Here is a 15,836-nt window from a genome sequence, read left to right as displayed (position 1 = left end):
CGCGCGCGCTTGGCCCCGCCCCCGCCTTGCCATGAGGTGACTTGGCTAGTTCCCGCCGCCCCGGCGATCCGCAGGCTGCCCTCGGGGTTAAGCGTTCAGAGCCCGGGTGCATTAGTTCAGTGCGAACAAGTCTGTGTGCCGCCGCCTGAGGGGCTGGATGTGGTGTCTGATGGGCCGCGGCCACCGGCCTGCCCGGTGGTGGCTTCGTGTCCCTGAGCTGCCTCGTGTGCCTTCAGGGTGCCTCGTTTGTGAGGCCGTCTCACCCCGGACTGGCCACCTCCATCCTGCGAGGCCTGTGGCAGTGTGGGTCTCTGCCCGGGACCCAGAGGGGAGGTGTGTGGTGAGTGTCCTGAAAGAGAAAATAAACCGAGACAGGCATAAACCGTTTCAGCCTGTTATGGGAGTTGGGGCTAGCAAAGAGAGACTTACAGAAGCCAAAGCTGGTAGGTAAGAAATTAACGTGAGGTTCCTGAGGGACTGTGATATTACATCATTATTTAAATAATATAAATGCAAGCACATGTATGTATTACATCATTAGGTGGATATTTCCTCCCTGAGCCACTAAACGTAAATGGATAAACATATCTACCAAGCATATAAGGTCAAGGAGTGACCTACTTGCAGAGGTCGAGTGAACTACTTGTATATTGGTTGCCTGCCTGGTTTTCATTTAATTGATTTGGAGTACTTTGGGATCACACTTCATTTATAGGATGTGAGCAGTGGATTTCACTCTGGGTTCGGGAGTATGAGAAGTTTTAAAGTCACCGAAGAGTGATTCCTGAGCCATGAAACCTTTTCTTTCAACCCAAGGTCTCAGGCAAACTGTATGTTTTTTCACTTCTTCATTCTCACGAGTGTAATTAAAGTCAATAGAAGACTTTTTAACAAGGAAAAAAAAGTTAAGTACTATGTATTAAACAGAGAAGCCGTTACATACATAGAGAATCACAGTTAATCAAAGTTGTGACATTTGAATAATCAACTTGTTTATGTCATACCTATTAAATATAAATTGAAAAAAAGACCAAAAAAATGGGTCAAGAGTCAGGTTCCAAAATCCATCATAGATGTCTGAACACGGCTACTGCCTTGTAGGCAGACGAACATGGGTAGATCTGTGCATAGTGCAAAGTGTGGTGAAGGTATGCATGACATTTTTGAACAGTGATCTGCAGTATAGTAATTAAAAGCAGTAATATGTCACACAGCTACAGAAATGGCTTAACTGGACTCTTTATACCATAGGCACAATGTAGATAACTTGCTCATTGTTTCCAGTTAAAATGGATGCTGAGAAGAAACTGCCTTTTTACAGTAGTGGTAGCTAAAATTTGAGGGCTAACACAATTTGAGGGCTAACAATGCATTGAAATCAACACACTTTAGCACTACTAAAATCTTGATGTCTCTTACCACTTCCTAGTGACCTCTTAGCAGCTGGGTACTGTAAAGTGGTCTGCTTTCATATTCCTTTATGTTAGCAAGAATAGTCTGAAATCATGGTCATTGATAATTAGAATTAAGCGACCTTTGCCATATTAAGTGAGTGCTGTGAATTTTGCAGTGCCATCTTTGATTTCTTCCTTTCTCTGAGCTCACTGTTCACTAACCTCATTCATAAAATGTATTTGCCACAGGCCTTTCACACATTGGAGAGGTTTTACTCGTACAGTTAAAAGTGTTTTGTTCTGGTTTTTTTTTTTTGTTGTTGTTGTTTGGTTGGCTTTGGTTTTTTGTTTGTTCTTTTTTTAGGGAGAAAACATGTTTTATGTGTATCTAGCTCTGGGTGAGAGATTTTGTTACATCATTTTAAGCCTATGCAAGGTTTCATCACCAAAAGTTCACGAAAGAAAATAACCTGTTGGTATGGAAAAGCTGAACAGGTTCATGATGGAAAAATAAAACAAGCCAACACCACTTTCTTGATGAATAAAAGTGTGTGTATCTCACTGCAGCTTAAGAACTTAGCCCTGAGCTGATGCTGTTTATTAAGTTAAGAAATGTAGTGGTAGAAGTCTGTGATGTTGAAGGGTTTCTCTGTGGAGCTGTAGCCTCAAGGAGGAGGGAGTTTGTGTTCCCTTGTCATGGTACGAGCAGCTGGATCAATGGCTAATTGTGGTGAGGCTGTGTTCCAGGGACTTGCAGCAAACTCCTGGTGCTGCAGTTGTGAGTCCTACTTTCAAATCAAGAGGGATAAATAATGGAGGAGCTTGAATGCATAATAAAGTTAGTTCAGTTTTTAATAGTACTGTAAACTGCCTGAGAACTTTACACTGTGTTTTATGAGATGAGGATCTAAAATGAAATTAAAGAAATGTGGAAGATCTGAGAAGTTTCCTGAGAATTTCCTGTAGGTGTAATAAGAGCACTGAAAATAAGAGTGAGAAAAGGCTTCTTTTTAAAGTCCTTTGAATACTGAGTTTTAGAATGGTTTTATCTTGGAAAGAGTATGTATCATTAGTGAGAGTTACTTATTTTCAAAGTATCAAAGACAAGTGACTTTATGTTACAGTTCATCTTTCATTCTTGTTGGGGCTGGAAAAAATGTAAATCAATAATAGTGATTTAAATGAAAATACCAAGATTTGTGAGATGATAGAGGTTATTATAAATAATGAAATTATTTTGACAAATACTGCCTTTTTCCAGAATGTTTTTAAATGCTTCCTGATATTTTTAAAATGAGGTATCATGGGCTTTTGTGTTCCCAAGCTGCATTTTCATTTCAAATTGATTTCTTTAAAAGGACTGAAAGAGAAGTAAAGAAAACATACACATGCACTCATAATTTGTCTCCAGTGGAAATGTGTGCATGCATTTTGATCACCTGAGGCCAGGTGAAAAGACAAATCCTTCAAGCCATATGTTCCTTGGATAATTTGTTTTTTAAAATGGTGTGGGTATAAACTCTAAAACTCAGTATAATTATGTGGTACTTTAAACATAAATATGTTTTCTCCTAGGGAAGGAGAGTTAAATAAGGAGTGTATGGAGCTGACTAGCCGCCTTTAGTACATACCTAAGGCAATATGGTAAACAGGTCATAGTCTCTTTGCTTGTGCAGTTAGACTTCTGGCAAGACAGGTATCAAGAGAAGTTTTCTAAATGTGTGAGGAGCTGTCTACTTCTTTGGTTGTGTACAAATAGCAAAACACAAAAGCAAATGTTAACAAAAGCAAAATGTATCTAAGGTTGTGCACTGCTGTGTTCGGTCTACAGTTCTGTAAAAGTCCTCAGGAAATTTCAGTGGTCCCAAGAGCAAGAGTATGTGGCTGTGCTTCCTTGCACAGTGCAGACTTCCCTCAGCCTTGTCGTGCTTCTGCAGAGTGTGGCTCAGCAATACTCAGAGGTGTACAGAGGGACAGGAGTGGTAACTTAGGTGACGAGACCTTCTAGCTGGGTTTACCATTCAGAGCTGGCTTGGATGTTTCTCTGCAGCACTGCCTCATACCATGTAGGCATACCTTGGTATGCCTGGCTTCATATCTGTCAAAAGGAGGTAACAGTACTCACTGCAGCATGGGTTGTCCTGGGGATAATCGTGAAGCCATTGGATACCACAGTGAGGGGAACTATATAAACAGGAATAAATTTAGATACTTAATGTAAGATGCATTTATAAATACAACCCTGTGGACCCAAGCAAAAATAAACTAAGACACTGGTATAAAACTCAGCTATGAAAGTAGAATATTCTAGCCACAAATTTTTACCTTTTTTCCTCTCAGAAATCCTACTCATCCATATATTCTCTTAAGAAGCCTTGGAGTGTTTACTAAAATGGAGCACTACACGATAGCAGGTAGTTTATACAAGTTAACAACAAGAGATAAGTGTTTTGTTGCCTTCTTTGGGGCCTTAGGAAAAAATGAGAGGGTATCTGAAATGTTAACTTAATGGACAATAATTTTTTCCATCCATAGGGGAACACAGGCATGTGTGTATTTTTGCTTTTATTAATAGCATTTTGATAGCACAGTTATAAAGCTTGTCCTTCGCTTGCCTTGAAATATCATACCGACTTCACTTACTACAGAATGTTACTTTAATTTTCCAAGGTGAAATGTTCACAGAGCACAAACTGGTGAGGAAAATATGGCCAAAACAGTTACGTCTACCTTTATTTTTAAAGTGCTGTCCAGAAGGGCTTGCAGCAATTTTTGCTGATGCATAAATTGACCTAGACAGTAAATGATACATGACCTTAAAAATACCTGAAGTAGCCTTGCTTGAGAATTTTTAGTAGAGAGTTATTAAATGTCAGAGTAATTTACACAAGCATAGCCTGGTTTATGCTTTAGCATTTTCTTTCCCTCTTTCTCTCCACCATGCCATCTGAGAAACATAGAAGCTTTTAAAATATTTTACATATATCTCTTTTTTTTTTTCTCATCATAGAGGTTGATCTTATTTTATCACACTCAGGAAATCTAATCAAATGTGAGACTATAGTGTAGCTCACAAAGGCCTGATCCAGCAGAGCACTTAAGTACCTGCATAACTTCATCGTGATGACATTTTCCATTGCTCATTAACTGGCATTTAAAGGAAATTTTCCATTGCTTGGTGTCTGGGCATTTAGAGGCAATTGTCAGCCAAAATGGGTGAGCCATTTAGAAGAATTAGGTCAGGCAGTGAACAGCCTACAAGTCACAGAGGTCTGTAGGGAGCCCTGGAGGTTCAGGCCCCTTACAGAAGGCTGGAGATCAACACTGAGAGGGCTTTCTATTAGGTATTTATTATAATGTAGGCTTAATTCCACAGCTGTTCTCCAGTTCTCAGGGTGACCTGTATTGAGAAGGTGAGTAATGGTTGTTCAAGGCTGTGGAGACCACTGCTTGGAGAACTTACGCCTTAAATCTTAGCTGGGCCAGTTAGCTTCAGGCACTGCTGCCTGGAGGCAGCTCAACAGCTTCTTCTGGAATTGGTACAGTAATCTGGGCATCTCTTCATTGTGCTGGCTCACACTGGGTAGGCTTGCACCCAGGAGTGACCAGGAGGAGTCTTGAAGCAGTCATCTCCCATCCACTCACTTAAGGCTACATTTGGCCTTGTTGCCAAGGAGCTTTCAGAGCTTTTCACCATTTTTCAGTCGTGTCTGTAACTGTTGTATGCACATCTTGGGTGATCCTCCCAGCTGAAGTGCACCCTATTCTACCTTATTGTTTATACATGAAAAAGAGATTTAAATAAGGGCAGGATCAAAACCTGATCATAGAAATTACAGCAGCAAGATTTTCTTTTCTCTTTTCTTTTCTTGTTTCTCTTTTCTTTTCTTGTTTCTCTTTTCTTTTCTTGTTTCTCTTTTCTTGTTTCTCTTTTCTTTTCTTGTTTTTCTTTTCCCTTCCCTTCCCTTCCACTCCCCTCCTCTCCTCTTTTTTCTTTTCTTTTCTTGTTTTTCTTTTCTTTTCTCTTTTCTTTTTCTTCTCCTTCTCCTTTTCCTTTTTTATTTTATTTTTTTAATCAGTTGATCCTGCTGTATTACAGCTCAAGGCTATCAAGGAATGAGAAGTAGGTTTTCTGTTCTGCTCTCTGAGTTCCTGGAATTTTTTTTATCCCTTCTAGGAAAACAAGTCAGAGGGCTCTTTAAAGAACAGGAAATAATAGGTTTTCAGCTTGTTTGGTAAACCTGGCAAATATTAATCTACTATATATCCTGCAGATGATTTCTTTCATCAATGACAAAAACTGACCTGTATTTGAGATCTTGACTTGCTAAAATTCTCACGTTACAGTGTAAATCAGTGGAGTATTTTACAAGCTACCAAACACAAAGTAGTGGATGGCCAGAGAAAACAGCTTTTTGATCAAGTGTTCTGGAGAAGAAAATAGGCACTGCTTATTTATTGAAAGTAGGCTTAACTTTTGATTGATACATCTGTTCTGAGAGAATATTTAGCCTGCAGTCCTAAACAGCTTACTGAAGAATCAGTGATCAAACTAGTATGAAATTCTCCAAGTGCAGTCATTCTCCATTTGTCTCCAACATACCCAGTGATTTCTGGATAGACTGTTTTCCTGTCAAGTGTTTGTAGCTTGCAGTTCAAAAAACAATTTCGATTACCAAAGTGCTTTTTTTTGAGGCTTTTGTTTTATAAATTCTGTACATTATCCTTTGAGCCTGTATCCCATTAACTATAAGCCACAGTTTATATGGAAATGCATAACAATGAAGCCTGTCTGTTCCATGTGCGTGTGTGGCTCTTGTTATACAGCACATACCGCTGCTGTTTTTAATGTTGGGGTGATTGGAAGTTACTCTCTCCTAAGAGTATTTGTCATCTCTGTACAGTAATTTGAAGTCTCTGACCGGTACCTGATGCCCACATTATAGGACCTAGCTGCCATTAGTGGTTATTTCAGTGACAACGCCAAGCTTGGAGGAGATATGAAGTTTTGCCCCCATGTCATGGAGCCCTAGTTAGTTGCAGAAATGAAGCAAGAGAAAAATTGTGTTTCTGATGCCTTACTTGTTTTCTGGTGGTACCATTTCTTCACAGTATCACAGTATCACAGTATGCTAGAGATTGGAAGGGACCTCGAAAGATCATCTAGTACAATCCCCCTGCCGGAGCAGGAACACCTAGATAATGTTACACAGGAATGTGTCCAGGCGGGTTTTGAATGTCTCCATGGAAGGAGACTCCACAACCTCCCTGGGCAGCCTGTTCCAGTGTTCTGTCACCCTCACTGAGAAGAAGTTTCTTCTCAAGTTTAAGTGGAACCTCTTGTGTTCCAGTTTGTACCCATTACCCCTTGTCCTATCATTGTTTGCCACTGAGTAGAGCCTGGCTCCATCCTCATGACACTCCCCCTTTATATATTTATATACACTAATAAGGTCACCCCTCAGTCTCCTCCAAACTACAGAGACCCAGCTCCCTCAGTCTTTCCTCATAAGGGAGATGCTCCACTCCCTTAATCATCTTAGTTGCCCTGCGCTGGACTCTCTCCAGCAGGTCCCTGTCCTTCTTCTCCTAGAACTGTTGGTTCTGGCACCTTCCTCAAGCAGGAATGAGTTCCAGGCCCCGGGTAATTTCCAGTTTGATATGCCCTGGCCCGATAGTCCTCATTCATACAGTGAGCAAACAAGTGCCCAGATAAGAATTAGACACCCTTTTGATTATTAATTTTTTTCATTTATTTTCAGATGGCTTTTCCTTTTGTCGTATTGTTCACATATAATGCGTCTGACTCTTCCTATGTCACACTACATCTTTGCAGTAATTTTCTGTGCTGTTCTGTCCCTCTGGATTTTACAGCAGTGGATCAGAAGAGAAGTGCGAGCCCTAGCAGAAATAATAAATCCACTGCAGGTCTTGAAGGTACTCATTTCTGCAAAACAAAATACTGCCTCAATTCTGTTATGGGCTAGAAGGAGTGATCAAAGTGAAATACATTCATTGTGGAATTGGTTTGCAAAGCCTGCTTCTAAACCATTACACACTCTTTCTAGATTTCTTTTTTTTTCCTGTGAAAGTAAATGCTGTTGTGTCCAGGCTGGCCTGGAGTACTGAGTCCCGTGCAGCTCTTTGGAAGTTCAAGGATTCCTCCCAAACCAGACCTGTGTCACGAGATGGGCAGGGAGGCTGTTAGCCTGGCAAAGGCGTCACTGGATAGTATGAATCTGCATAACACATAGGAGATCTGTGAGGGGCTGCAAAATTTGGTGCTTATAGGTTGTGCTGGGAACTGTCCATATAGTTGTTGCACTGGAGTGCTAGGGATTCATGGTCATCTCCCATCTGCCGAATCACTTGGACCACTTCAAAGCCTGTGGCATATATGCTGTGCTTCCAACTGGAAGGTTGGGGTGGTTGGTCATCGCTGGAGTAATCTGACATTTGAAAAAATATTTTAGGAACTGTCTTACAATTACAGATATTTCTAATCTATGCAATCTATCTAATTAGGTTCAACCCTGCCCAATTCCTTGTCTGATTGCCTGAGCCTTTCCGCTTAACCAGTCAGGTTTATTCAATAAGGTGTCCTATAATGTTATTTCCTTCCTGGAGAGTATATGTTATCATCCCTGACACAGACTTAAGAATCCCTCCACTTTTTTCTTATTTTTACATTCTCTGTCTCCACCGAAAAGCCCTGTGCTTTAGTTAGGAATCACCTAGCTGAGGAGAAGCTTAGGTGAGACGTTAGATCTCTCTATTTTTATTTTTAACTATCTAGAAGATTCTTAAGAGACACAGAAATTACAGAGTAGGCACAATATAGGTAGAATCCCCATAAATTTAATGCAAGTTAGTTTAAATTGTGGATTCAAATAGTTAACGAGATTGGAAATAATAAGAAATTAATACAGTTGCACAGGCAGTTGACTCACTGTTACTGTCATTTCCTTTTGGCTTTGGTCATGTGGATAACAAGGTAAGAAATAACTTTGTTTCCTTTTATTGATTCTTTTGATATTTGAAATAAAGATGTTCCTTTTTTGTCTGAACAAGTCTTTTGTAAGTTAATATTATGTTAATTAGAATGGATGTCTTCCTGAGCCTTATTTTCTTGTTCATTTGATCTAATTAGCTGATTAATTTTTAATTGCCTACTGAGACATTTTTACCATACTGTGATTTGTGTTTTACCTTTACATTTGGAAAACAATGGTATGCCTAAAATGACTCTATTGTATTGAGGTATTTCTGCAAAGGATAATTGCAAATTATGATTTCTTCCTGCTTCCTAATTTTAGTGCAATCTACTTTGAGTTAGCACTCATTAATCAAAAAGGTTTGCATGGTGTGGAGTAGCAAGAAGGTGTTTCAGTTAGGCAAGCTTCACAGGAAAGGGTCTGTGACTTGGTGATCAAATGGAAATGAAATCTCATGGCTGTGTATAAATACTGCAGAAAACACTTCCCAACTTACAACATATAGTCTTTGTCGCTAGCATTCTGAGATTCTCAAACTGAATTCATTAATAAGCTTAGAACTGGAAGTATAAAGTTTTAATAAGGCCAGGTGTTGATTAAAACTTGTTTTTTGGTGGTGGAAGATAAATCACAGTTCTTAGCAAGTTATTTCAAGTTATTCCCTGAGTGTTTAAAATCTGCACCTCATTCTTAGACTGAATTAGTCTTGCTGTAACTTCTAGCCCTTGGATCTTGTTCTGCCTTTGCCTGCTAGATTGAAGAGCCCTCTATTATCAAATTTTTGTTCCCTATGGTAAGCACTTGTAGACTATGATCAAATCATTCTTTAACTTTCTCTTTGATAAGTTTCCTGATGGAGCGCCTTAAATCTCTTTCAGTAAGTCATGTTTCCTAATATTGTGATTGTTCCCCTGGCTTCCTCACAAGCCATGGAATTTTTTGCAGTCTTTCTCCAAACAGTACCATGAACCCAGTGAAACTACTAGTTGTTTCACTGATGCCAAATAACATAATGTCCCTACTCCTGTTTGTTATTGTTTCTATGTGTGGTGAACGTAGTACCTTTTTGCCACTGCACTACTCTAGAAATTCATAGTAATCTGGTTACTCATCATGGTCTCTGTTCCCAAACCCTTAACCTCCTCTCTACAATCTCTTTCTCCAGTGTAGAGTACTTCCTCTTTAAGTCTGTCTCATTACACTCATTCCTTGATCCATGCCCTTCCTGTTGACTATACTGAAGTGAGTGAACGTCTGGTCACTCTAACCTAACCCAACCATCTTCATTATTTTCCATTTTCTGGTCATCTTCAATACTGTGAAAATGGTATTTTTTTAACAAAAATGAAAGATGGTCCAGGAAACAGTAACCAATTCCAATACCAGTGCCTTGTTCCCTGATCATGTCAAAATGGCTTACATGTGTCTGCTATGTAGTTTTTAAGTAGCTTAAGATGCCATTCTGATTTATCACATCTAATTCCAGCCATCCAGAAATTAGCTTCTAATGGTTGGTACTTTTCTGAGCTCTTAGTAGACAATGGAGGGAGATGGAGACCTTTGAAAAAAGATGTAGTGGACTTATCTGAAAAGCCATAATTCACATTTCAACAGTACCTTTTAATTGACTGTAATGGAAACATAGAGAAGTTAAGAGAAGGTGCTAAAGCTCTAATTACCATGGATGAATCCCATCTCTTATGCTTTTTAGGTTTTTATTCAAACTATGGTGTGTTGCAAAGCCAGTTGTCTTACAGGCATCCATCAAGATGGTTGCCTTTAGCAGTCCCATTTGTAATCACATCAGAAAACGATATCAGGTTAGCTTGACAAGATCTGTTTTCCGGAAACCCATGTGGATCAGCTTTAATTAGATTATTCCTTTTAGTTCCTTATCAGGTTAGTTATCACTTATATGCCTCTTTTACTTTTCTATCAGATCTTTTTATCAAATTCCTGCTTTTTTCACTTTAATATTGACATGCATCCAAATTGTGAAAAATCTGAGGCTCTGATGTCTTAGATTTTTTTATTTCTTTCCCCTTCCTTCATCTGCATCAGGTAGACTTTTGTCTGAGGTGCTCCTGCACTCAATCAGTCAGTGGTAGTCATCAGTTAGGATGACACAGAGTTTTCTCTCAGTTCTTCAGAAGTCTTTACCATGCAGCCTGCCCATGTGGTTTAAGTCCTGCAGTCTTCCCAGTGGAGGGTAAGGTAGTGGGCTTTTTGGTTTGTTTCAGTTTGGGGTTTTTTTAGGACTTGAAGTGAAAATTTTCATAGATCTGTTAGATTGTGTGTTTCTCTTTCCAAACTCACATGTTTTAAAATACTTCTTTTTAATATCTCAGGAAGACTTACCATATTTACGTTCTTCTTCCTCATTCCTTTTTCTCTGTAAAAGAGGCATCCAGAGTAAAGAGGGAGACACAGCATCCCATTGCCCTGTGACTGCAGAGAGGCTAACAGGGCTGAAGGGAGAGCTGTGATCTTGTACTGCATGTATGGTAAGAGATTAAAAGCTTTTTTTTTTCTTTTTTTGATGTAATATTCCATGAGGAGGATGCTCTGGAATAAGGATTTCTGCCTCCAACTAAGAAGGATGCTTGCAGAACAAAAGCAATAGGAGAAAATGTACACAATGGTGTTTTCCTGAACAAGGAGACTCCCCAGATGCTTTAAACTCTACCTGACAGACAAGAGAGATTCTTGCAAGAGAGTTCCTTCAGGTAAACATTTAATTAGAAAACTACTGGTGGCATTTCTTAAAATATGTTAAGCTACCTGGTATCAAAGTGGTAAACTGTAAAGGCAAGTCATTGCCCTCCTGTCCAGCTTCATCCTGCTAGACTTTGAGTAGCACCTCAAAAGACAGAAGGTCTCATATTTAATTCCAGACACCCCTGTTCATCAGTTGGGGGGATGTGTTGCCAGTGTGGTTGTGGATCCTTTCGCAAGATGCATAAGGGTTTCTTGTACCTAACTGATGCTGGAATGCACCAGTTACAGGAATCATTTATTTTCTGTAAAGACAGATTAGAGAAATAATTCAATGATCTGTCTTTCTTCCTGGGTAATCCAAGGACAGATTCAGCTGGGAAGGCAAGATAGTGTTACCTGACAATAATATTTTATGCTGGCTAATTCTGAGTCCTAATAAATATCAGGGAAGCAGTTAATGTCTAGTGTGACCATCCCACTGACGGAGGTTAGTTTGCCTCAGTTGGAGATGTCTGTAATTTTATTTCTTCTCTTTTATTAGTCTTATCTCTTAATTTTTTTTGCTGTTCTCTGCTGTTTCTGCCTCTGCATTAGAAGTACAGGTAATAGTTTTGCAGTGGCCAGGCCATCAGATGGGCCAATTGGAGAGTTCAGTTCATTATGGGACTGCGAGTTTTGGGGTTTTTAAATTACTACTTTGCTAGACTAGTGTTATATGGGATGTTTTGAGAGAATATTTTCCAAAGTGCAGTTTTTAAAGTCCAAAACTAGTATCTTATAACACAGCAAGTGCTTTACAGGCACACTACGTAGTTAACTCTCGAGCATCTCTTATATTATCTATCTTAGCAGAATATTTGCACTGAAGCCATTTCAGATCTTTGTGACAGACCACACTTGCGCTCATTATAGGAGTTACCTAACCAGCAATGAGTTGCATCTCAACGTGAAGGTATTTATGTGATTACTTCTTGGGAGGTGTTCATCCAAGTGTAAATTACTCTGCCTCAGAACAGATTTTAGCTGGTGTCGACAGCTTGGATGACTGGCACATTGTCATTTTCATAACACACCTAAAAGGAAGGTGCCAAAAGAACGTAAGTGGCATTGGTGCAGCGAAAAATTTCCAGTGAAAATTTGTCTTAAGGTATATTGGTAGAAATAGGTCAGCTTCAGTTAGTACCTGGGATAAAACAGGGTTATAAACTATTATTTTTCTTTTTCATTATTTCTGAGGGGGATCTCTGTTCACATGAAAGCAGTGCATGGTGGTGCTGTCATGGTATCATAAGACTCTGTGGTTTATGCTCCTTCCACTGCATACATAGTGCTCTTTTCAGACGTCCCTGCACTACCCTTCCCCAGCTGTGCTGGTGTCATGAAGACAGCTTATTTTCTGCCCTAACCATTCTGTCAGAGGTTGTGTGGGGCAAAACCTCCATGCTGATGTGGATGTTTTCCTCTGTTTTCCCCAAGAATACAAGGGATATGCAGTCACTCTGTGTGCCAACTGGTCAGTTTTGTTGCTGTCTTTCTGTTGTCCAGTTATAACAAAATTCTGAAATTAAATTCCCACTAGTATTATGAAGAATGGTGGTTAAGAATAGCAGACAAACCTAATTTATCACCCCATTCTTCTGGACAAGAGAATCACCGCACTAGAGTGATGCTACACACGCTCCAGAGTTCACACATTACTAAACACATCTCACATGTACTTTATTAGCTGGAGTATAATCCAGCCATGGGATGCAAAATCAAAGTGAACCACACTTTGTAAGTTTACAGCTCAGGAAATGGAGAGAAGCTGCTTTCCTTCTGCTCACTAGAACAGAAATCCTTTTGAAAAGAAGGTTCATTCCAACCTCTGTTTTGGAAATGTGCTGCATGTGATTTCATCCCATTAGCTGTGATGGTCACCATTCAGTCCTCTTAAGTGATGATGTGATGTACTGGTGGAAAGGGTTGTTTCCAGTGTTACCCGGAGAAATCTTCCTATGAACACTTGACCAAGAGCACACATATTTTACAATTATGTCTATTTAAAGGAACCAGCCATTTCCCCGCAGTACTGTAGAATCTTTTTTTTTTTTTTTTTCCCTTGGCAAGGGATGTGAAGAATTTGCAATTTCTGTCTATTATAATAGATTTTAATACAGAAATGGTTCACCCAGGTTTGTAAAACTGAAGGCATGTAGCCCACAGTTTTGTTTGTTTCATTTATTTAGCGTGGCATGGCTAGGTCCTGGAACTAGCTTATATGAGGTCATTACCCTATTGATTAAATAGTGTGATGAAAAGGGCATGATAATACACTGCTGGGAGATTATTGCCAGACACTTTGCAAACAAAGCTGCTGAAAGGAGAGCAGTTGTGAGACCTTCAGTGTGGTGGGTAATTAGCAAGCAAGTAGGAATTAAAATAAAGGATACATGGTGTGATATAGTGATTATGTGCAGATAAGTAATGTTTTGAATACTCCCTTTTGGTAACTGTAATGAGGATACATCTTAGTACAGGAAATGTCTGCTGGGACTACACTATCCAGAATCCTTTAACAAGCTATGCAGTTTGTGTCCCTGGCAGTAAAAAGAAAGCATGGAAGCAGTGCAGCAGATCTGCCTCATTTTCTTTAAATCTGTCTGGGTCTTTATTCTCTTCCCAAAATCTCAAACTGATGTAATGTATCGTAGAGAAAAACGGTTTGTTTGGGATGGAGCATGATTTCTTTAAAGAAACCCGAACAGTCTTTTGGGGGACAGCAACTGGGTCTGAACAAATCATTTATTGAGTGAGAAGCCTCAGCTCTTGCAAGAAAGAATATGCATCTGCGTTGTAAAAGCAGCAGCAAACTTATGATTCTTCCATTTAGAAGGAGGGAAGACTCACCTCTGCCCCTCTCAGAAGCACAAATACATGTTCCTGAACTAAATCAGGACATTTGATCTATTCTGATTTGATCTATTCTGTGGCATGTTTCACTTCAGCAACCCTTTCAGGCCTGCAAAACCCAACAGATTAGAGTCTTTCTAGGCAGCACCTCAGTTGCGTAATGGAGAATTAAATGAAAATTTGCAGAATGTGGCACAGACCAACTGTAGAGAGAGATAGGTAGACATTGAAAGACATCTTGTTGGCCGTGCATTGTTTCTTTGCCCAGTTTCAGGCAGTTTTTGGTCATGAGATATGTCACAGGATACTGAAAATTTCATAAATTTTATTGTTAGTACAATTCTTCAGGCCCCTTACCCACAGTGTTATAGACCAGAGAGGGAGAGAGCTACTGTCCTAGTGTCTTCTTTCAGAAATCTCAAGCTGTACCTTCAATGCACAGATTTAAACAGCCGCAACAGCATTAACAGTCAGAGGGAAGAAGGCACCAGGGAAGGAAAAATAGTAAGGAAGGGAGAAGAGAAGATAAAGTGCTGTTGTGGGGAACGCATCTACACAGGGCAGAAGGGGGAAGCAGCTATGATGAGGGCAAGCTAAATGGGGAATTCTCTGTCCGGCTCTATTAACCATAATTTTAGTTCCTCTTTTCCATTTTTCAGCTTAAGTAAGCAAGCATATAGCCATGTTTATATAATAGCTGGAGTAATGAAGATGGAATATACCAATTTGGGGCTAATTCTTGCCCCCAGGAGAGCACAGGGACTGCAGCTGTGCCCAGCCCCTACCAAAAAGAGGTGGTGAGAACAGCTCCTTGTATCCAACTTCCCATTACATCCTCACTAGGGACCACCATAGCCTAGCCCTTAAAATAAATAGATGAGGTTAATTTTTCCAGCAGTAGAGTTGGTTTAGCAGCTCTCAGCACCGCTTCAGTTGTGCTCCCACTCAAGCTGATGAAGTGGTTTCCTTGGCAAGAGTTGGACCCAATGGAAAATTCTTGAAAAGTCCATTTATAGCCATTTTCAGTCATCAGGTTTTGAGTCCTGGGACTGTCTTTTGTTCTCTTCCTATTTGATATCTTTACCTTCCAGATTATAACAGGCAGGGTTTTCCTCTACTTGTATCACAATGCTGTTACGTACTTACGGCCATAATGTCCTTTCATTGGAGGGTGTGGGAGAAGCCTGCACCATGGCACATCTGACCACATCCTCTGAAACTGAGGTTTTGGCTGAACTAATTATTTTCACAGGTGGAAGAGAGCAGGCAATGCTGCCTATAGAGTGGGAAGATACATGTATTTGTGAGCATGTGTTTGTGTGGTTATGCCATCTAGGAAGAGCAGAGCCAGATACACTTCCCCTTGGCTTTTTAATATGTGCAAATCCCCACTAAAGATGTAACTGGAGAAGTCTCATTTCTCTGCCTGAAGTCCTGCACTTGCCTCAGGTTTGGCATGCTGGGAATGCATCTTGCTGCAGAAACCCTGCCCTCTTGAATTCCTGTTCTGCCATTCCCCAAATGATGCCCTTTGCTTCTGTGAGCAGGGGGGGAAGTTGCCCTTCCTCCACTTTGCTTGTTTTTGTTATACTAGCAGTATGAGGTACCCTTTATTTATAATCTGAACGTTAGGGATGTTGGGCCAATCTGGTGCTTCCAGCTGGCTGAACACTTCCTAGCGCTTTGGATGCCAGATATAACATAATTTATTGTGGAAAACAGTAGGGGTAATACACTTCTTGCTATCAAAGGTTAATGTAGAGTATCAGCAGCTCTTCGACAAGGATACATGTATTGTTGGATGGTCTGTGATTAGGGGTCTCATTAAAATAGAAAA

Source organism: Pezoporus wallicus, unplaced genomic scaffold (genome assembly GCF_028554395.1).
Source record: "Pezoporus wallicus isolate ANWC-B61680 ecotype Strahan unplaced genomic scaffold, APGP_CSIRO_Pwel_v1 contig_4191, whole genome shotgun sequence".
In the NCBI taxonomy this organism is placed as follows: domain Eukaryota; kingdom Metazoa; phylum Chordata; class Aves; order Psittaciformes; family Psittacidae; genus Pezoporus; species Pezoporus wallicus.
Note: the sequence above shows the minus strand (reverse complement) of the source record.